The sequence below is a fragment of the Carcharhinus amblyrhynchos genome, chromosome 10 (assembly GCF_965287045.1).
Source record: "Carcharhinus amblyrhynchos chromosome 10, sCarAmb.v2.hapA, whole genome shotgun sequence".
Classification (NCBI taxonomy): domain Eukaryota; kingdom Metazoa; phylum Chordata; class Chondrichthyes; order Carcharhiniformes; family Carcharhinidae; genus Carcharhinus; species Carcharhinus amblyrhynchos.
The window spans coordinates 57,253,324-57,276,192 of record NC_137333.1 but is presented as its reverse complement, the minus strand read 5'-3'; the positions used below and the strand labels follow the sequence as shown (position 1 = coordinate 57,276,192).

The following is a 22,869-nucleotide window of genomic DNA, read 5'->3' as shown; positions in this document are numbered from 1 at the left end:
TGTGGAGTTTGCATGTTCTCCTCATGTTTGCATGGGTTTTCTCTGGACGCTCTGGATTCCTCTCACAGTCCAAAGATGTGTGGGTTAGGTGGATTGGTCACGCTAAATTGCCCCTTAGTATACCAAGATGCGTAGGTTAAGGGGATTAGCAGGGTAAATGCGTGGGTTGTGGGAATGGGGCACAGTTGGGTCATGATAAGATTCTCTTTCAGAGAGTTGGTGCAAACATGATGGGCCGAATGGCCTCCTTCTGCGTTGTCAGATTCTAACCACAGAAGTTATATTCTTTACTTAGATTACAAATGTTATTTATGTACCATTTACTAGCCAGGTGACCTGCTCCCAAGTCTTTGCCACTGTTGCGCTATAACTCATCGGCCAGAGATCACAAACTTACCTGATGACGAACCACGGTTGTGAACCAGCAACTTAACACTTGGTCACACATTGCACGAGTAACTAGTACGATTGAATACATGTCTAAAGGAAGCACAGTAGTGCAGGGCCATGCAGACAATGAAGGGTCTGACAGAGTGAGAAATGAAGCTTGGTACCACCTGCATTATCAGCCAGCTTCAGAAGCACAATTGCGACTCTAGAAAAGATTCTCCAATACTGCGATTTGCGATCCTCATCTATATTGAGAAATTAATGAAATGCAGCCCACTGCTAGAATTTTTTACCACATGTGGGACACTTGCATTCACCTGTCTGCCTATTTGAAATGGATGCATGGGCATCCTGAGGCCTGGCCTGCAGTTGCACATCTCTTAAAAGAAAGTTAGTGGTTGACGTGGGAAAACATGGCCTGAATTTTGGGTATCTGGATTGTTGGAGATCAGAAGTATGACCCAAGCTGTATGTCAGGATCCAGCAGAAGTCTTGATGCGCTGACCTTGGTGGGAATTGCAGAGGAAATTTGATCTATTGATGGGCAATTCCCCTGCATGGTGGGTCCCTCTGCAAAGCTCACTGACTCTGAGTTAGAGTCGGACACTTTGGACAGTTCTGTCGAGTTTACCTGGACAGTTACTGACAAAATAGTAGGCAGGAAAATCCTAATCTCACACCTTGCTAATGACAGAACCCTCTAATCACATACACTGAACCACGCTGTGAATTCCCCTGACACCCCAGCCAACCCCCTGACTAACCCTCCCAACCTGACTACATCCATCCCCACCAACTCAACTAAGTTTTCTGACCCAACCTGACTACTATCACCCAACCCCATGCCACCCCACAAATCCCCACTACCTCGTCCACCTGCCACCCTACCCATTTATTCATTCATTCATCTGCTCACTCACTCACTTTCATCAAATCATCCACTAATATTCACACTCAAGGTGAGATTCTCTAGCCTCCCAGCGTGAGTTTCCCACCGGCAGGAGGTGACGCATTGTCTGTTAATGGCTGGATTCTCTGGTCCTGTTGCTATCAATGGGAACTCCCGTTGATGTCACCCCACACCGACAGGAAACCCACGGGCGGGAGTACGCTGCCAGCGGGTCCAGAGAATTCCACTGGCATGACCAGCTGGAGAATTCTGGCCCAGATCTTTGAACTTACCATATGGCAGCTAGTGCCATAAGAAGGGAATGTGTCTCGTCTTTCCCCCAATGCTACCTCGCTGCAATGGAGCTCTTTATGTGATTGTATGTTCTTCATTTCGAAAGAAGCTGGGCTCAGGAAATCTGGCTGGACAAATGGAGCACAGTCTGGGTTTTGAAAAGTTTGACTGGAGTGAGAATCTCTCAATAATTACCACTTTGTGGAAGTTCCTGGCGCAGGTTTTCTAGTATTTTTCAAAATCCAAATTGCACCACATTTTAATTACTTTGCTGGCAACTCAGCCTTTTTTTTTTAACCCTACTGCCTGCCATTCCCTTCATTATTGTTAGCTGCTGCTCTTAAAGAGCACCATGCAAAATGTTAATCATGGAATCATAGAATGATTACTGCACAGAAGAAGGTCAATTGGCCTGTAGTCTATGTGCTAGCTCGTTACAAGAGAAACTCAGCTAGTCTCACTGTCCTTTTCCTGGAGCCCTGCAATTTTTTTCTCATGAGATACTTATCTAATTCCCTTTTGAAAGCCATGATTGAAGCTACCTTTGTCACACTCTCAGGCAATGCATTCCAAATCTGAACCAGTTGCCACTGGAACCAGTTTTTGCTTATGAAACCATTGCTTCTTTTGCTATTCACCTTAAATAGCTGTCCTCTGATTCTTGATCGTTCCATCAATGGGAATAGTTTCCCCTGATCTGCTCTGTCTAAACCTCTCATAATTTTGAACACCTCTAACAAATCCTCTCTTCTCTAAGGGCAACAACCAAACTTCTCCATTCTATCCATGTAACTGATGTTCCTCATTCTGGAAATCACTCCCATTGATCTTTCATTACCCTCATTAAAGTTTTCACATCCTTCTAAGCTACTTTGCCCAAATTGGATACAATGCTCCAGTTGAGGCATTTATAAAGTTTCATCATAAACTTCTTATTTTTGTACACCGTGCCTCTATTTATAAAGCCCAAGATCCTTTCTAACATCTTCTCAAGCTGCCCTGCCACCTTCCATGATTTGTGCACATACACCTGCAAGGTCCTTCTGCTCATGCATCCCCTTTAGAATTGTATCCTTGAATTTATATTGCCCATTGGCATGTTTCCCTACTACGCTTCGCTGCATTAAATTTCATCTGCCATGTATCTGTTCATTCCATCAGCTTGTCCGTATCCTCTTAAAGTTTATCGCTATCTTCTCCATAGTTCACAGCACTTTGAAGTTTTGTGTCTTGACTCCTCAAATGAAATCACTGTTGTGAGCAGCCGAACAGTGTGTGTTTTAAATGGATTACCTGCATATTTACTTGATACCTGATGATGATTTTAAAACTACAAATTTTGAAATTATGCCTGCCACACCCAAGTCTAGCTCACTTTTGTATCAAGGAAAGCAGTAGTCCGAGTATCTACTCATGGAGACCTTTACTGCACCTCCTCTTTCAGTCCAAAAAACAACCATTCACCACTACTCCATTTCCGGTCACTCAACCAACTTTGTGTCTATGGTACCATTGTTCTTTTTATTCCATGACCTTAACTTTGGTGACAACACTATTACATGGCATTTTAATAAACACTGTTATAGACCACATTATCAATCCTCTCTGCTACCTCATCAAAAAACAAACAAGTTAGGTAAAAATGATTTTTAAGTAAAAATGATAGGTAAAACATCCAAAGATGTGCAGGTTTGGTGGATTGGCTATGCTAAATTGCCCCTCAGTGTGCCAAACTGTGTAGATTAGAGACTAGTGGGATGGATATGTGGGGTTACGGGGATAGGCCTGGTTGAGATGCTCTGTCAAACAGTCGGTGTGGACTCGATGGGCCAAATGGTCTCATTCTACACTGTGGGGATTCTGTGATTTATTTTAAACAAATCTATGCAGGCTTTTTTGATTCATCCACACTTGCCCAAGTGACTGTCAATTTTGTTATGTTTTCCTGCCTCTGAGGTTAACCTGACTAGCCTGTATTTGTTGAGTTTATCCTCACACCCTTTTTTAAACAAGATTGTAATGTTTGCAATTCTCAAGTCCTCTGGATACAATGCAATCTTATATCTAAGAAGGATTGAAAGATTATGGACCACGTCTCTGCAATTTCCACTCTTTTTGCCCTCAAGCATAGGAATTCTGTTTTGGATTTTGAACATGCTGGCTGCTTCAGATCAAGACAAGGAGTTGATGAGGGACCACCAAGTATGTTTACAATGACACTCAATGACATCTCTAGCCTAGGAAGTACATTGATAGATATCAATCTGGACATATAAGGCAGCAATCATTTTCACTGGCTATATTTTACAAGACAGGTTGTGATATCTGCTGCATAATGACTTGCTGACAACAGCCAGAGAAGGGACTCGTACAGAAGTGTAGATTATCACTGCATTAAGCTCACATCCTATCAGATGCTTACTAGGAACCCTGGGGCATGTGACACATCCTGCAGGGGGCAACACCATATCAAGCTGTGTGTGGGAAGGGGACACTGGCTGAATAGGATTCATATCTTTAACTGGGTGGTGGGTTTCCCCTCAGGTACTAGATAATGCATACAATACTGACGTGAGTATTGGATCCTCAACTCAGTGCATTTCATAATATTGCAGCACAACATCAATCCTACAAAGGTGTTTATGCTCCACATGAATCTCCTGCTACTCTCTTTACTTCTTTGCATATGATTAACATCTCCTTCAATTCCTTCCTTCCTCATGTTCTGACTGAGGTTCCCCATAAGTACAATTATCAGTCACCTAAATTACTCCATCTGTTAGTGAGTTCTACATTCTAACCATATTAACTGTGTGACCTATCAGAAAAATAAAGTTTGCACTCTGTTAATTTTCAGGGGGTGAAACCTTAAAATGGACAGATTGGGGTACGCAGGGTAGCAAGGTAAGTTGGGAGAATTGTTTGAAATGGTGCATCCCAGAGGAAGCAGAAGGCATATGTGCAGACGGAAGCAATGCATTGACCTGTGTCTCCCTCTTCTACCAGCGAACCTCCTTTGATTACTTTCAGCAAGGAACCTGAGAAACTTAAATAATTCTGTCAGCTTCTTCCCATCATTGTGGTCTTTTCCTTTCCTTCAGTGCATCTCCTGCACAACAGTAGGAAGTGTTGCTGAATCAAACAGATGAACATTTCCATCATACCATTGTGATCAATTTTAAATTGAAAATATATGATTAATAATCGATTTTCCAGTTTGCTGATGACAGCAGCACAGTGAGTTGGCTCTCAAACAATGGTGAGACAAAGTACAGAAGAGATAGAGAATTTGGTGAACTGGTGCAATGACAATAATCTCTCCCTCAATGTCAACAAAAGGATGGAGGTGGTCATCAACTTCAGGAAGCATAGTGGAGAACATGCCCTGTCTACATCAACGAGGTGAAGTAGAAATGGTCGAAAGCTTCAGGTTTTTAGGTGTCCAGATCTCTAACAGCCTGTCCTAGTCCCTCCATGCGGACACTGTAGTTAAGAAAGCCCACCAAGCCTCTACTTTCTCAGGAGGCTAAGGAAATTTGGCATGTCTGTTTGGCATGTCCAATGTTGGCTCTCATCAACATTTCAGATGCACCATAGAAAATATTCTTTCTGGTTATATCACAGTTTGGTACGGCTCCTGCTCTGTCCAAGACCGCAAAATACAAAAGGTCGTGAATGATGCCCAGTCCATCATGCAAACTAGCCTTCCATTGACTCTGTCTACCTTTCTCACTACCTCAGCAAAGCAGCCAGCATAATTAAGGACCCCACGCACCCCGGACATTCTCTCTCCACCTTCTTCCATTGGGAAAAAGGTACAAAAGTCTGAGGACGCGCACCAACCAACTCAAGAAAAAATTTCTTCCCTGTTGCCATCAGACTTTTGAATGGACTTGCCTCATATTAAATTATCTTTCTCTACACCCTAACTATGACTGTAACACTACATTCTGCACTCTCTCCTTTCCTTCTCTGAGTATGGTATGCTTTGCCTGTATAGCGCACGAGAAACAATACCTTTCACTGTATACTAATACATGTGACAATAATAAATCAAATCAAATCAAGATCAAGATCAACTACACCTCTTTTCTGTCCAGCCAGAACTTCCCTTTTAATGGCAAGTTGTAACCTTGGGAGGTGATACTTTCCCAGAGTTTGATTTCCAGTCAAAGATGCCACAGTCCTGGAATCCTGGACAAAGCATTTTCATGATGTGGATATGCCGGCGTTGGACTGGGGTAAACACAATTTACAAAGCATTTTCTGCAGACTACTCGCTCAGATGTGATCAGACCTGTTATCACATTATAGGTGGAAGGAGGTGCGTGCATCACATTTTTCCTACCAGCAGCAAATTGGGGTCGATAAGACTGTTTTCTCCCATAAACGTGCAGTTATACTTTATTGAACCTTAAGGAGTAAAACGTGGCTGGGAAGATTATCCAGGGTGATTATTTAGTAAACTGGTGGAAGGCAGGTGATAAGAAATATTGCAAACATTTGGAGCGAACCAGTTCCACTTAGTTCTGTTCAGAACACATTATTTTCGATAACATGGCAGCAGTAATGATTTAACTTGGAATCAGGAAGAATCACAGATTGTGAAATGAAGATAAACGGCAAGGCTCAGTTGCTTACCAAAAATTACATACTTAGTGAAGTCTCGATTCAGAACGCTTAGCCTACTCTCTTCATGTTTTACACATTTTAATAAGCCACGCATTTAAATTGAAGCAAAACCAGATTGAAATCCCACAGAGGCCAAAGGGTTTTGCATACTGCTAAGCTGCTGAAATTCTAAGGCACTTTCCGAGACTTCCCAATGGGACGTCCGGCCCCTGTGTGTTTGTGCTGCCAAGTGTTACGTTGGGAGATGTTGTCAATGTGATTGCCGCAGGTAGTGTTTACTCTCGAGGTTTAAGGGGATCAGAAAGACCAACAACGATACTTCCAGGTCTCAGATCACTGAACTGTGAAGACTGCGTCAAAAGGGCATCTCAATACTGTTCTAGTCGGAAAGAAAGACAAATGGGTAGGTGGAAGCACCAGCATGCTAATGTCTCAAAAAGAATCATGAAAGGAATGCCGACATTGAATGTGTACAACTTCTTTGTCTAAAACCAGCAAAAGGAACTACCAAATAAACTAGGGAAACCATAAGCTACACATTACATAATGAGGAACTTCAATAGCTAAATTGTTAACTTCTGGAACAGACTGCCACCTAGTGCTGTGAATACCGGCTCCGTGTAAACATTTGCTAAAAAGGAAACGGAATAAAAATCAGAATCCTGTAGCGAGGAGCGATATTGGATAAACATCTGGATAGAAGGGAAAGTGATGTATATGAGGAGTTCTGAATTATGACCTTTTCTCATTGCTCCGTCTGCTGCTACACTTTTATGGTCAAGAGAACCATAGTGGAAGTCCTATCAAAAAGGGTTGAAAAATATCTAATGAAGGTTGGTGATTATCTAAAACATATATGCCAGGCGTCCAGGAAGCGAAAGAAGCTGCTGTAGTTAGGTTCCTATTGCAGTGTTTAGGTCAAATAACAATGATATCCTCCTCCACTGTGCATCCTCTAGTCTTCAGATTCCAGCTGCGCTTACCCCAAGACTGGAAAATCCCATCCAAAGTTAACGGACCTTTGCATGGCCCTGCCCCACCTGTTATGATTCCCGTGGCAGGCAGGACGGGAAAATTCTGTCCGTGGTTTTTGGTGTCATTCCTCTCCATTTGCATCCACAGTAGCAGATTTTTTCCATGTCTTGTAGCATTACCTCTGGAGTGCCCCAGTAATTTATCAGTCCACCTTTTCCTTCTATTCTAATCAACAGCATCTTTAGGCAGGGTGGCAGCTTCCACATGCACCCAACTTTACCTCACCATCACTTCTCTTGACCCTTTGACTATGCCTATGTTGACAATCTGCTTGTTTGACAACAATCCTGTATAATTTACAACTCCTTCCAGCCCAACACCAAGGTTGCCAAAGCCATTGTTTTCCAGCCTTGCCACAAACTCTCACATTCTGCTCCATTGCCATGTAGTCTACTATTCACGCTTCTCACACCAAAACTCTCAGCGTAAACCACATTATAGCAATTTTGGCATTCTGTTCAATACTGAATTCAGATCCAGATCCAGATCCTTCACCAAGACAACTTGATTCAAGACAACTTGATTCAAGCTCATATGTATGTAAGACTGGGGACTAAACTAACTAACTTAGGAGGACTAACTTAGGATGAACTAAGATAACGATGAACTTGACATGGTCATGTTGACTTAACACATTCATCATTTGCTACTGATAAAATAATTACAGGATCAGAGCATGCTGAGACAGCAACATACCACCTCAAGGTGAATGAGTTATTATGCAAGTAATGTGTGAAATGCCAAAGGGAAAGGAAGGGCACAGAATGCTAAAAAATTATGACAATTCTTGAGAACAGTCAGACTAAGAAGGCCAAGCCTGATCCCCTTCGGAATGTGGGAAAGCCAGGTTGTATAAGTTCTTAGTATATAACTGTAACTGTTGTAACGCAATTGACGTCTGTCAATTGCTTATTGGCCTTTTGGCTAAGATTAAGCATGGAATCATTCATGAGCACAGTAAGAAGTCTTTCAATTTAAAGTCCAACAAGTTTATTTGGTAGCACAGTAACCACATTAAAGTCCAACAGGTTTATTTGGTAACACAAGCTTTTGGAGTGTTGCTGTTTCTCCTGTTGTGAGACTTCTTACTGTGCTTACCCCAGTCCAATGCTGGCATTGCTACATCATCATTCGCTAGATTAGGTGTCATGCCTGTTCTTGTCAGCTTGGATCTAGTGTGTCTCCTTTGTAAGGAATTGTGAAATTGGATTCAATTTGAATTTGAACTTGTTTTTGGAGCAGGCAAGGAGCAAGCCCTGTCCACTCCGCGTATTAACAGAATGCAATAAAATTTAAAAAAGGCATCTGTTCAACAATGCATTCAAACCTGAACTGTAAGGAAATATTTATTTAACACTTACACCTTCTTTCTGGCGTCCCATCTTTCATCCTTTAATTTCCAAAACTCAAATTCTGTCCCACTGTAGGGCCCTTTCGACCTTTATCCCAGTGCTGACTGACTGACCCTAACTCTGCAATGCATTCAATTCAAAATCCTTATCTGAATCTCTCCTTGCCTCATCTTCCACGCAATCTGCTCCAGGCTTTTATTCCTCTGCTTTGCTTCCATACATTATCCCTCCACGAGACATGTCATGGTTCACATGGCCTTCATATGTCTCAGTCCTACTCTTTGGAATTCATTCTTTAAGCTTCCCAGTTTCCTCAAAAGCCATCAGTTTCATTTGGTCGTTCCTCAGTTTCTCTTGGTTCCTGATTTAGCATCCATTTGAATTATGCCTTTTTTTTGTTAAAAATGCTATATGAAGTGCAAGCTATTGTAAATAAAATAGATCCTTATGACATGGTCTAAGTTGGCAGCTTGTTATGGTATAAATTTCATGCTGAATTTACATTTCTAGTAAAATAAACTTGATGACAATTACACTACCCTTCAAGGCAGCACTATGCCAACAATACTAAGCCATGCTGCAGTGCCTTGACAACTGCAATGTCCAATAAAGCAGCCCCATGACAGCTTTACTAATCTATAATGCAAGTCCATGGCAACTGCAGTGCAGTGTCATAGTAACAACATTATCTTAAAGTGCAGTGCCATGAAAATAACAAAGCTACAGTGCAGCACCATAGCAACTACACACAGATATAATGCAGCACCATAATGACCACACACAGATATATTGCACACTGATATAATGCAGCACCATAACAGCTACACACAGATATAGTGCAGCACCATAATGATCACACACAGATATAGTGCAGCACCATAATGATCACACACAGATATAATGCACACTGATATAGTGCAGCACCATAACAACTACTCACAAATATACTGCAGTGCCATAACAACTGCACACAGATATAATGCAGAACCATAATGACCACACACACTCTAGTGCAGCACCATAGCAACTATACACAGATATAGTGCAGCACCATAATGCCATAATGACCACACACACTCTAGTGCAGCACCTAGCAACTATACACAGATATAGTGCAGCAGTATAATGCCATAATGACCACACAGAGATATAGTGCAGCACCATAATGACCACATACAGATATAGTGCACACCAATTTAGTGCAGCACCATAACAAATACACACAGATATAGTGCAGCACCGTAATGACCATACACAGATATAGTGCACACTGATATAGTGCAGTGCCATTGCAACTAATTTAAGCCATAGTTTAGCACCATGAGTACTACACTAACCAATACCTGCACAATCAAAATTACAGTAATTATAGAGTTGCTTCATACATCGCAGTGAATTTCCGAGTTAGTTGTATTTAGCTGCCCTGTAAACTCTGTTGCAGTCTGTGTTAGTGACCTGAACAGACTGTAATGTTGCTCTTACATTCTAAAAAGAGGGAAAAACTTGCCTGCAATTGGAAGGCCCTACATAACACTTGACTATCTTGACCTTGCTTAATTTTAAACAGAGGGCAATATTTTACAAATGTTGCTCTGGGGCAGATAAAAAAAAAGTAATTGGCACAGGTTCTGTATCCTATGCTTCCTCCTGGGAACAGGTCTGAAGTTTGACCTGTTTGCTTGGGAAGGTTATGTTCTGGCTGCAGGGCGACCTGCACCTGGTGCAGCTTTGGTTCGTTTGTGAGCTACATTTATTAGTGGATATGGGAACATAACCTTTCATTTGCTGGGGGATTTGGGAGCCCACAAATACCCTCTGCTGTTTGTATCATCGGAATTTCATTGCAGACAATTCTGTTGACTAAATAACATTTACAGAAGCTGGAAGGTGTTTGCTGAGGTGTTAGCTTGAGACTTTGAATTATGCCTTTATATTTAAACTTACAAATGCAATATTTCATTGTGTACTGCTTTCAGTCTTCACATTACTGATATCGAACATTATTTCAAAAGAACCAAGAGGAATTGCACATTTATTATAGAATATAAACACTGCACATCTGCAGTCAGAACTACAGTATTGGTCCTGTGTGGTGCATTTTTCTTCACTTGGCTTAAGGATTACTTTATGTCATACAACAGCATTTGAAGTCATTTTTCTTTGTATTTTGCTGGTCAATAATGCATCATATTCGGTAATTTATTATCCAAGTAGTGAGTAAAGGTGTTCCTTTCTTTCCCTCCAACTTGTTATACATGCCTGAGAAATAATTAAGAGATTCTGTAGTTAGAAGCAATGTTGCAATAATGTCTGAAAACAGTTCGGGTACTGGCCCATGACTGAAGTAAAAAGCTAAAAGGACATTTTTACTCCTCATGCCATTCTTCAACATATGCTGTATCATTTTCCTTCCTCCCCACACATCACTTCACTCAGTGGTTTCCAAACTTTTATGAAAATATTATCAGGGTCCTCAATAATAAAATCTCTGATGACATCGGATCCCTTCAGGGACCTGTTGGGGTCACTGAACTCTCGTTTCAAAAATCTACACTTCAGGTTTAGCAACAATTTTCTCTTTCTTGAATGTTGCTTTCGCTTTGCAAGTGTGCACTTTGAGAGTTTTTAAAATAACTTGGAATTATTTGTCCAACTGTACAGCTGAAATGCAAATTCTGACACCTGGAGGACGTCTATTAAAAACCAGCAGCATGCAGAGGATTAAACTAGCTGTTTTCCACTTTTCTGAGAGAAAGGGAGCACAATCTTACATACCGTGTGACTTAAATTAGTGCTTTTTAATCCTCTGGATGAAAGTGTTGTTGAACTCTAAGAGACTGAGCCTGAGGTTTAGCACGCAATCCAAAGGAATTTTATTAAAAGTGAATAACCTTGCTTTTATGGTGCTTTAATTTTTTATTTGAGGTTAAATAAAATAAAAATGTGCTAATACCTCAAATGAGATGATAAAACAATGGCCAGAATGTTACGGCCATTCACGCTGGTGGGATTTTCCCATCTCGTTGAAGTGAATGGAGATTTGGCTGGACGCCAAATTCACCAACTTTGCTGCAGCAGGAGCATGACATGAATGGCCGGTAAGATCATACCCAATGGGTGGGATTTTACAGCCTTGCTCGTTACGAAACTGTAAAATCCCGCCCGACCTCTCCATGGTCCGCACTTCACCCGCTCCAGTCCCATGGTAGGCGGGGCGGTAAAGTTCCAGCCAATATGTTTTTACAAACAAACGTATGAAAATATGAGCATACAAATAAGGAACAGGGGCAGGATGTTTGGCTCCTTGAACCTGCTCCACCGTTCAATAAGATCATAGCTGATCTGATTGTGGCCTCAATGTAATATTCTGCCGATCTCGACACCCTTTGATTCCCTTGTTAGTCAAAGATCTATTTACTGCTGCCTCAAAAATAATCAATGATCCTGCCTCTGCTTTTCTCTTGGGAAGAGAGGTCCACAGACTCAATTCCCAGAAAAACAAATCTATCCTCAACTACCTCAGAAATAGGAAACCTTTTATTTTTAAACTGTGACCCCTAGTTTTGATCTCTCCGTCAAGGGAAAACGTTCCCTCAGCATCCACTCTGTCAAATCCCCTCAAAATCTTATGTGTTTCAATAAAGTCACCTCTCATTCTTCTAACTTTTCATGAGTAGAGGTCCAACCTTTCCTCAGGAGACAGCATCCTCATCCCAAGAATCAGTCAGATGAACCTTCTCTGAATGGTCTCTAATGCAATTATGTTCTTTCTTAAATAAGGAGACCAAAACTGTACACAGTATTCCAGATGTGCTCACATCAGTCGCCTGTACAACTGTAGCAAAACAACTTCTATATTCCATTCTCCTTGCAATAAACGGCAACATTTCATTTACAGTACCTTGCCGTACCTCATACCAACTTTTTGTGATTCATGTCCCAACCATATCCTATTTCTATTCTCCATGCCAAAGTTTTCCTTCGCACATTTTCACATACTATATTCCATTTGCCAAATTTTTCCCTTCTCAATTAACCTATCTATAGCCCTTTGCAGTTTCTTGTGCCCTCTTCACAACTTACTTTCCTATCTTTCTTTGTGACATCAGCAAATTTAGCAACTATTTATTTGGTCCCTTCATCCAATTCATCGATATAGATTGTACATTGTTGAGGCCCCAGCACTGACCCTTGTGACACTTCACTCATCTCCTCTTGCCAACCAAAAATGACCATTTATTCCTACTCTTTGCTAACCAATGAGTTCAAAGATTGTGTAATAATGAAAGATGTAGCACCTTGGCAGAAAACTTTAGAAATTCAAGTGCATCACACCCACAGGTTTTCCTTTGTCAACAATGCATGTTATTCCCTCAAAGAACTCTAATAAATTAGTCAAACGTGATTTCGCTTTCACAAAACCATGTTGACTCTGCCTGATTGCAGTGAGATTTTCTAAATGTCCAGCTATAACCTCCTTGTGATTGATGTTAAGCTAACTGGCCTGTAGTTTCCTGTTTTCTGATTCCTTCTTTTCTTGAATAGGGAAGTTAGATTGACTATTTTCTAAGAATCCAAGAAAAATTGGAAAATGAAAACCAGTCCTTCTACTATTTCAGCAGTCACTTCTTTAAGTCTCCAGGATGAAGTCCATCAGCACCTAAGGACTTGCCAGCTTTTAGTTCAGTATTGTTTCCCTGGTGATTGTAACTGTTTGAAGTTCATCCCTCCCTTTCAATTCTTGAATCACCATGATTTCTAGGAAGACCAGCACTCACTTAACTCACTCTTTTCTTTTTTAAATACCTGCAGACTCACCTGCTGTCTGCTTTGATATTTCTAGCTAGTTTTCTCTCATTTCTCCCCCCCCACCAATTATTCTTCCAGTCATCTCTGCTAATTTTAATATTCTGCCAATCTTCTAACCTGCCACTGATTTTTGATTTTTCTTTCAATGCTACCTTTAAGTTCTTTATTTAGCCACAGATGGTGTGCCCTTCTCTGACTGTCTTCTTTCTCACTGGAATATATCTTTGCTGTACATCCCAAAATACCTGCTTAATTGTCTGCTACCATATCTCTATTGGCCTATCCTTAACCTAATTTTCTAGTTCGCTTCAGCCAGCTCTGTCTTCAACCCTTGTAGTTGCCCTTATTGCACTCTTCTCTTTTTCAGACTGAATGCAAAATCCAGTTATATTATGATCACTGCTACCTGGGGGTGCCTTTACTATTAGATCATTAATTAATCCTGTCTTGTTGCATATCACTAGACCTAGCTGGCTATAGCACATGCTGTCCCAAAAATACTACTATAAACTCATTTTCCAGGGTACCTTTGCCAATCTGATTTACCCACATTTGTCTCCATATAAATTTAAAAACCCATGATTATCATCATACTATTCTCTTAAACCCTAATTATCTTTCTGTCCTTCCACACTGTTTCACATGGTTTATAGGACCCCTATTGTTAGGAGTCCTATAAACCACTCTCAAGAAAAAGAATAAGATGGGAAATCATTTCTATCTCTACCCAAACAGATTCTACATTCAGATCTTTAGAACCAAAGTCATCCATCTCTAATGTACTAATAATATCCTTATTTAACAGGCCTTCCTGTGCTCCTAAGATGTCATGTGTCTTGAATATTCAGATCCCAGCCTTTGACATTTTTGGAGTCAAGGCTTTAGAGTCTACATATTTACTTCTATTTGGGCTGCCAATTCCTTCATCTTATCATGAATGCTATGGTGCGTTTAGATACAGAGCCTTTACTTTTGTCCTTTGGCAGCCTCTGGCTTTTTCTGTTGCCTGACTCTGAGGTTGAAATGTTCTGTCCCTTCCTGCCATGCTCCAGTTATCATTTCCATTATTGGTATCTTGTTCCCAAATTAATCACATCCAGGGAAGTGCGAAGCTAGAGGTCACTCTGCTGCTGATTCTGTTCCTATCGCCCAGATGAGGTGATGATTTCAATTTCTGTCAGGTCTCAAAGACTGGGCATTATTAGATGGCCACTTCACACCTTGTCCAACTAAATGTTAAGCAGATTGTACACTTTAATTGCATGCCTCTTGAGTTCTTGCCTTGGCTGTGTGCATACTTATTAGAGGAACTCTGATATAATTCACTACAGAAATTGTTATACATAAGCTATTGGAAATGGCTGGAAAGATTTTATATTTATGGATTTTTCAACTCCTGAGAACTACATTTTCACTTAAATTTATGCTTCCTATATATTATTTCATTTGTAAATAAACCTGACCAAGTGGGTTTGGCTTGTATATATTGGTCTGACATTGTTATTTTCAGTCTTTTGGAAGAGACAAGATATGAACACACATCTTATGCATTTCTAGAGAGTAATATACTGCAATTAGAAATTAATTGTCAAACTTTAGCCTGTCAATCTATCATGGGGCAAAGTTTCTGCTTGTTTGCACCAGTAATATCAGCACAATTTAGTCACACCCCTCAGTCGACATTGTGAGATTGCGAAGGGATGTCTCTTCAAATTTTAATTAATGTCTAAAATGCATAGCCAAAAATAGGCATGTATGCAAAGTATTTTCATATCAATATGCAGTTTACTAAAATGATTAGCATTCACCAACATAAATAGCCAATGGCTCAACACTGCTTTTCCTCAAGATTTTAAATCAGGATTGGGCACTCCGATTAAAATGTTTATTTCTTGTAAAAGAAATAATTTTCAGCAGTATTTGTCGTGGTTCCCCAAGACGACAACTTATTTAACCCGATTGAAACAGAGAGTCTGAGTTGTAATCTTCCAAGCAGTAGACTTTATTTTCCAGTACAAGAGAATAAAGCCGGGAGGTCCGGAACACTCCACAGAGCCCTCGGCTTACAGTCTTTTTATGCACATTTCAGCTCCATATCTCAAGATTCTTATCTTGTCTTTACAATGCGACCTCGTTTAGCCACCATTGTTTCTGTACTGACCCCTTATTTACCTTGCTTGAGATTGGTCACCCATTGTTACGTCTCTTTTCCTCTCGAAACCATGGTGGTTACATCCTTTGCCCTTATCTTTACGACTCTGCTTGTACAACAATAGTGGTTTAGCTGACTTAGGCCGAATGTGAAGAAAAACATGCTCACTTTATTCTTTCTTGCTTGTTACGATCATATATTAAGCTGGACAGCTGTATAGTACCCATTGTCTCCCCAAGTGACTGCTGTTTGCATGTGCTAATAAGTAACTGTTATACTACTTCTCTGGGTCTCCTGCTCTGATCACATTTGCTACACTTGATTATATTAGGTTACAAATCAGCTATACTTGATTACCCATCCCAATTCTACTTCAAGGAAGACACTCTAATACTATCCGTGATTCCATATTTCATACCCAGTTTAGGTACAATTGTTCAGTACAAATTCTCTAAGTACTAACATGCTTACATATTGAGTACAAATTTCCTTACATATTCAAGAAAGTTTTAATTTGTTACCATTCTTAAACATATCAACGAATACAAAAAGAATTGGGTGGAATTTCCCAATTTTCTAAGGTTGCAATTTTCTGTCTGTTCATGCCTTGCTGTTGCTGCAGGCAAGATTGGAAAATCTGGGGCTCAGCCAAATCTCTGTTCACTGCAACGGGGCCAGAGAATCCCATCAGTGTGAACGGTCAGAAAATTCCAGCGTAAGTGGCATAAGGGTGAGAAAACCAGAGCGATCTATACCAGTCTGTCTGGCGCTGACCAGACTACAAATCATCCCACACTTAGTCATATTTTGGGACAGTGTTGAATTGTGTGCCGGTTCAGTGAGGGGCAGAGCCTAAACACGCCAGTGAACCTAGCTGAAGAGTGATCAGGCACCATTTTGAAAGAGAGCACATGGAGACACTCACCCTCCCCCCATGAACATCGGCACCCTCCTCACCACCATTGGTAGCAAATTTCCCCACCCCTTGCCGACATGGATTGCCAGCATCGGGGCATTGGGGGCCTCCCAATGGGTCCCCCTTCATGATCCTTGACATGCCCCCACTTCATAGCCTCCTCTTCGTGGCCCACCTGTCATGCCCTATCCCTCATGACCCCCACTCAAGCCCCACCCCTACAAGCCCCACCCCCTCGGTACTGCCCCTGACACACTGGCAGTGTCCACCTGGCAGCGCTCAACTGCCAGTCTGCTAGGTTGGCACTGCCAGGTTGCCACTACCAGATGGGCATTGACCAGACATGTTCCACACCACCCAGGGGCTTCAATGGCCTCTGGGCCCCCTGATGTGACCATCCACTAATGGAGACTAGTGATTCTTGCTGGCTCCTCGCTGCGTCCAAGTGTCGGACGATCCCAGGAGGTGAGGGAATCTGGCGTCAAAGGAGCCAAGCATATTTAAATACTGCTTTAAATATTTTGACCAGCCTGGCACTCATTCTGGGTGAGATTCTGTTTGCACCAGCAGAAAGGAACCGGGATGATTGCAAACCATTTGGCGGCAGGCACAAAACCCGTTTTTAGACTCGCACACAATTTCCTGGGATTGTTGCAATCTGCACCAGGTGCAGTCAGGCCAGGAGTTTGTGGCCATCGTGTTCCATTGTGCTAGCCGATCAAGCTGGTTTATGGAAGATTTTACATTTATGATTTTGAAAATGATTTTTTACAGGAAACCTGAAATGCAACACAACCAGCAACATTTTGAGCCCCTTCTGGGTGCAATTACCCTGTTATGCTCAAAGCAGAAACTACCACAGTGTATATAATGCTGGCATCTTCAGTTTATAGGAGAAATAAGTTGTAAATGAAAGCTAACGAACAAAACGCAAAAGTATTGTGGAATATGAGCTTAAAATGTGACATTGCGAGCACCATAACAGGATACTTTCTTCTTGCTGAAAGTTCCACTGTTGTGTCTAAGGTAAGTGAATTTTTGGAAGAGAAGTTTTGGGGCAAGAAATTCAACACTTGGCTACTTATTTTCTGAGCTTAAAATTGACATCAGATTTCTCAATTTCATTGTGTAATATGCTGTGCATCAACTGTGCTGGAATTACATAAATCCCACATTGGCTGGAGCAACCCTTACTTGTCCAGGGCATCCATCTAAAACAGGCTATAAATCAGAGCCTTTAGACATTGTTGGAACCTGATAGCCCGTACAAATAAATAGGGCTTACAATGATTGCTTTCCCAACTGGCCTTTCTTTAGTTGTACCAGGTGTTGAATAGCCTAACCAGCAATCTTTAAAGAGACAGCTGCAGGCCATTCAATGAAAGTCCCGGCCCCAGACTTTTTCAGCCAGGAGAAAGGTACTGTTGATTTTGTGTTTATGTGCTTGTTAAGTTTCTTGACGTTTATTTAAATTGGTTGATGATGGCAAATTAGGGCAAGACAAACTGTATCCAAGGCGGAGAAAGGTAAAAAAGCAGCAGGGCAGCTGGAAGGTTGGTGCAGTGAGGTGAAAAGCTTACGGAAATAAAAACAGAAGAAGTACACATTTAACAGAGTAATGAAAAAAAGTGATATATAGATCTTTAAGAAGCTTGTTTGAGAAAAGGACACTGAAAGACAAATGAGATCTTTGGTCCCATATATCATGGCACTGAATGGAAGAGCAAGGAATTGATATTGAATTTGTTTAAGTCAGTGGCTAGGACACATAAGAATATTGTGTAATGTTTGAGGAAGCTCATCAGAAGACAGACTTCTGAATGCTGGAATGACTACAGCAAAAGTTCACTCAAATGATAAGGTTTTATTTTGAATAATATGGCGAAACATCGGCCATTTTTCTCTCCTGAACAAAGAAGGTTAATGAGGGAACTTTTAGAGGGAAGCAAAACTTACGGGTTAGAAGAGTCAGAACAGTGAAAGATTGCTTTCACTTGTCAGCAGATTAATATCAAGGGGTACAGTCTCCCAACCCCCAGGGAGATTTCAAGAATAATTTACTAAAATTTCTCTCACACAGGAGGGTTACTAGGCAGAGACTATGACATCATTAATGAAAATCAGATTTTTTTTTGAAAAGGGATACAAGCAGTTATTAAGGGCAAGACAGTGGGCATGCCTGAAACATGCCGTGTAGGATTGGAACCTGGAAAGGAACAGGTGGCTGACCCAGAATCAAAAATCCTGGCCAGAAAAAATATTAAAGCAACTGAGACTGTCTACGAGAAAATGCGAGGAAAATTTGCTGATCTCCTGCTTTAACTCCAGAAGCAAAAGCAAAAACAGTCATTTATAATCATTACGCAAGTGTTGGTGTGGGGGTGAGTGAGGTGTGGAGATCCCAAAAGAGGACCCCTATGAAACTCTCAGGCATGAATCTAATATGTAAACCCTCTTCCAATGGATAAAATAAACATGTTCCCAGCTGACCCAACTTTCCAAAATTGTTACTGTCTACACTCAAACATGCATTACTATCTGAGATCGGAGCTCTCAACACTGGATAAAGTATGTGCTTCTTTAGTCACAGACCATGTAATCCAAGGGATCAATTCATGTTGAAAACACAAATTTCACTTAAAAACAAATTGCTCCTATCCTGTGACCTTTATTTTCATATACGAGAATGTTAAAACAGCATTGACAGACTTGCATTGGTTATTAACATTTGAGTTTGCAATACTGAGACATCAATATCTAAGTCCTCTATTCAATGTAGAGTTTTGATGGATTAATACACTTAATTTTGATCCCTTCAAGTACTAGGTTTGGCAATGAATGGGGTCCAATTCCTGTCAGTTTAGGAATGGTTAACTCTTTCTATACCTTTGTTGCTTTCATTAGTGACTGGAGATGATCTCTATCACTGTACAGAGACATAGATCCATCCTCCCACACAATTAAGCAAGGGTGAGGGAAAAAAAGAGGGGAGACCGAATCATAGAACATACAGCGCCGAAAAGATTCTTTGTCCCATCAAGTCCACACCGATACGTGAGAAATACCTGACCTCCCACTTAATCCCATTTAGCAGCACTTGGTCCATAGCCTTGAATGTTATAATAAAGGCAAATTACTGCAGATGCTGGAATCTGAAACGAAAACAGAAAATGCTGGAAAATCTAAGTAGGTTTGATAGCATCTGTGGGGAGAGAATAGAGCTACTATTTCGAGTCTAGATGACCCTTTGTCAGAGCTCTGACAATGGGTCATCTAGATTAGAAACATTGGCTCTATTATCTCCCCACAGATGCTATCAAACCTACTTAGATTTTCCAGCATTTTCTTTTTTGCCTTGAATGTTATCATGTGTCAAGTGCTCATCCAGCCACGTTTTAAAGAATATGAGGCAACCCACCTCTACCAACCTCCCAGGCAGCACATTCCAGAACATCACCACTCTCTGCGTAATAAAGATTTCCCTCACATCCTCCTAAACTTCCTGCCCCTCATCTTGAATGTGACTGACCTTTCAATTCAGGCGAACAGCTGCTCCTTATCCACAGTAATCTTGAACACCTCATATAGGTCACTCCCTCAGACTTTTCTGCTCCAACGAAAACAACCCAAGCCTACCCAACCCCTCTTTATAACTTAAATGTTCCATCCAAGGCAGCATTCTGGTGAATGTCCTCTGCACCCCCTCCAGTGCAACCACTTACCTCTATAATGTGGTGATCAGAACTGCACACACTACTCTAGCTGTGCCCTCACCAAAGTTCAATACAACTCCAACATGACTTCCCTGCTTTTGTAACCTATGCCTAGATAGATAAAGGCAAGGGTCGCACATGCTTTTTTCACCATCCTACTATAGCATGTCTTTCAGCCTTCCGAGATCTGTGGACAAACTCAAAGCAGCTATATGTCACTACCCTCCAACTCCTGTAACCGAGCCAATCAAAAGCCACTCAATGAAATGTGACAATATTCAAAGCAACTTTCAGCTTTATTCTGTGGGCACTCACCAGAGTTCTGCACATCAAGGAAAGCATCAGACATGATTTAATCTTCATTTAGAAAAACATCACGAATTACAGTATGAAAACATTTAACATAGAAATATGATAGTGCAGTTCAAAGAATTTAAATTATAAAGACTCCATCTAATCTTAAATCACCGGAATTACTTTTTTAAAATGGAATTACAAGCTATGTGGTCCATCAAGCAACGAATGAGCCTTTGGGAACAGCGTTCTATAAAACAGTGAGAGGGAGTGTGGTTGGGGATGGAGGGGGGTTGAGGTGGCTGGAGGTTGGGGGTGGGTGGGGGGGGAGGTGGTGGTGGTGTTGGTGCTTACTTGCTTGGCTAGTCAGCACAGAATTGTTAGCTTTAACTTTATTCTGGCCAGCTGCTGCATCTCGAATGCTTGACAGTTAGTCTCCTGAGATCTGGCCTGTAAGCCTCCTAAGCAACTACAAGCCCTAAAAGCCCCAGTTGCAACCTGACACTCCTCACAAGCAGTTTAATCTGATCAGCCTCACCTTAATTAATTGTCTTACTGTGTAAATGGAAACAGCTGGGACTCCCACGATAACTGGGTATGATGCATGGTCAAAAGATAGGCGTGTGTGTAACAACGTATCTTAAAGGTAGGCTTTGGAAATGCAAGAATGTTATAATTGTGTTCAAATCTCAAAATTTGTACAGGTATTCCATTCAAAAGGATTAATGTGTTTTTTTACATTCTTTTTATAGTGTACTGCATGATTTCTCACTGGCTGGAAACAAATTGCAGATGATCATAAAATAAGCTTGCAGTGTTTACATTAATTACTAATTTTGCCATATGTATCCTATATGCATTACATGGAATGTCTTGTCAGTTGAGGTCTTCCATTATACCCACTATCAGAGAGAAACACATTGAAAACAGAATAAGATTATCCCAGCTCACTGCAAAGTGTATATTATAAAAATAGCAGATACATGGCGTGATTTTGATAATCTCATAACTGGGTTCATGAGGTAGCTATCATACACACAAACAATGTTATGATTTATGACATTATCTGATCCATTCAATGAGATACTGCCTTTTGATCACTGCAGGGTATCAATTACTCTTAATATTAATTATTTGAGGAAACTTGAGGCAACATTTGAATTGATAAATGGGACAGCTGGTCCATTTTACCAGGAATTTTTTTTCTCAGTCTTACCTAAAGGGTTCTGCAGTTATCCAGAGCAATCTCAATAGATTCAATTAAGAATACGTGAAATCTGATACATTTTGTACTTTGTCCAACTGACCCACAAAACTCTTTAATAACTGTGTATAATCATTGCTGCTGCAATGGTAAGAAATTGAGCTCAACATTGTAATGTCGCCCAAAGGCAGCAGGTCCTTCAGCAAAGCGAACGGTTCTACTGAAAACAAAGGTGAGGAAGTCATCACCGACTGCAATAAATAGTTGGAGAGATGGATAAAAAGCATTTCTGAGTTGTAGGAGAGCACTGTCACTGAGGAAGCTCTGGACACCATCTGTCACGGCCAAACTGAATATCAAATCTAGTACTGGGACTTAGCAAATCTACTGAGCCATTTACCTTGGGCAAAGCTGCTTGTGCTGGTGCTATGTTGCCTGAACCCGTCTCATACTCCTGCAATAACTGCACATCTTTCCTGTCTCTGCTGGAGGGAGAGGGCACTCCCTCAGAATGTGTGCGATGCAAAGATTGTAACCCTGTACAAGAATAAGGGCGATCACAGTGATTGTAGGGTGATTGCAGTGATTGCAACAACTGTTAAGGTATTTCCCTGCTGAGCTGAGCATGAAAAGTGTGTTTGCTTGTATTGCCTTTGTCAGTCTGTGGACCCTGCTGAACCCATCTAGCCCAAACACCAGCGTGGCTTCAGAACTGGAAGACTCGATGAGCTTACTATCAAATAAATCGGTTGGACTTAAACCTGGTGTTGTCAGACTTCTTACTGTGAGACCGATGATTGACATGACATGACATGGCCAATGCAAGTGTAATGTCAGAGCTTACAGCCTAGTTAAAATGAGGGTGTGGCCACCAATGGTGAAACGATTAAAAGTGGAGATGATTAACAGACCAGAAGTAGAAGAGGGTGGCTACCTTGGAGGATTGTGGAGCTGGATGAGATTACGGAGAAAGGGAGAGAAAAAGGCCAGAGAGGGAATATTATCTCTCATATTCAAAAACTAAGTACTCTTTCAGCAATGTGATCTTTCTTAATTTATGCGTGGGACATGGGTGTTGCTGGCTGGCCAGCAACTATTGCCCATCTCTAGTTGCCCTTGGAGGGTAATTGAGAGTCAATCACATTGCTATGGTACTAGAGTCACATGTAAGCCAGACCAGGTAAGGACA

The 22,869-nt window shown here is 41.1% G+C and overlaps 1 protein-coding gene across 5 annotated transcripts in view; it reads right to left on the bottom strand.

Annotated features, from left to right (window-relative positions):
• The window catches only part of tenm4 (teneurin transmembrane protein 4), a 582,746-nt gene that overhangs the window by 234,421 nt on the left and 325,456 nt on the right, over positions 1 to 22,869 (bottom strand). The window lies entirely within an intron of this gene.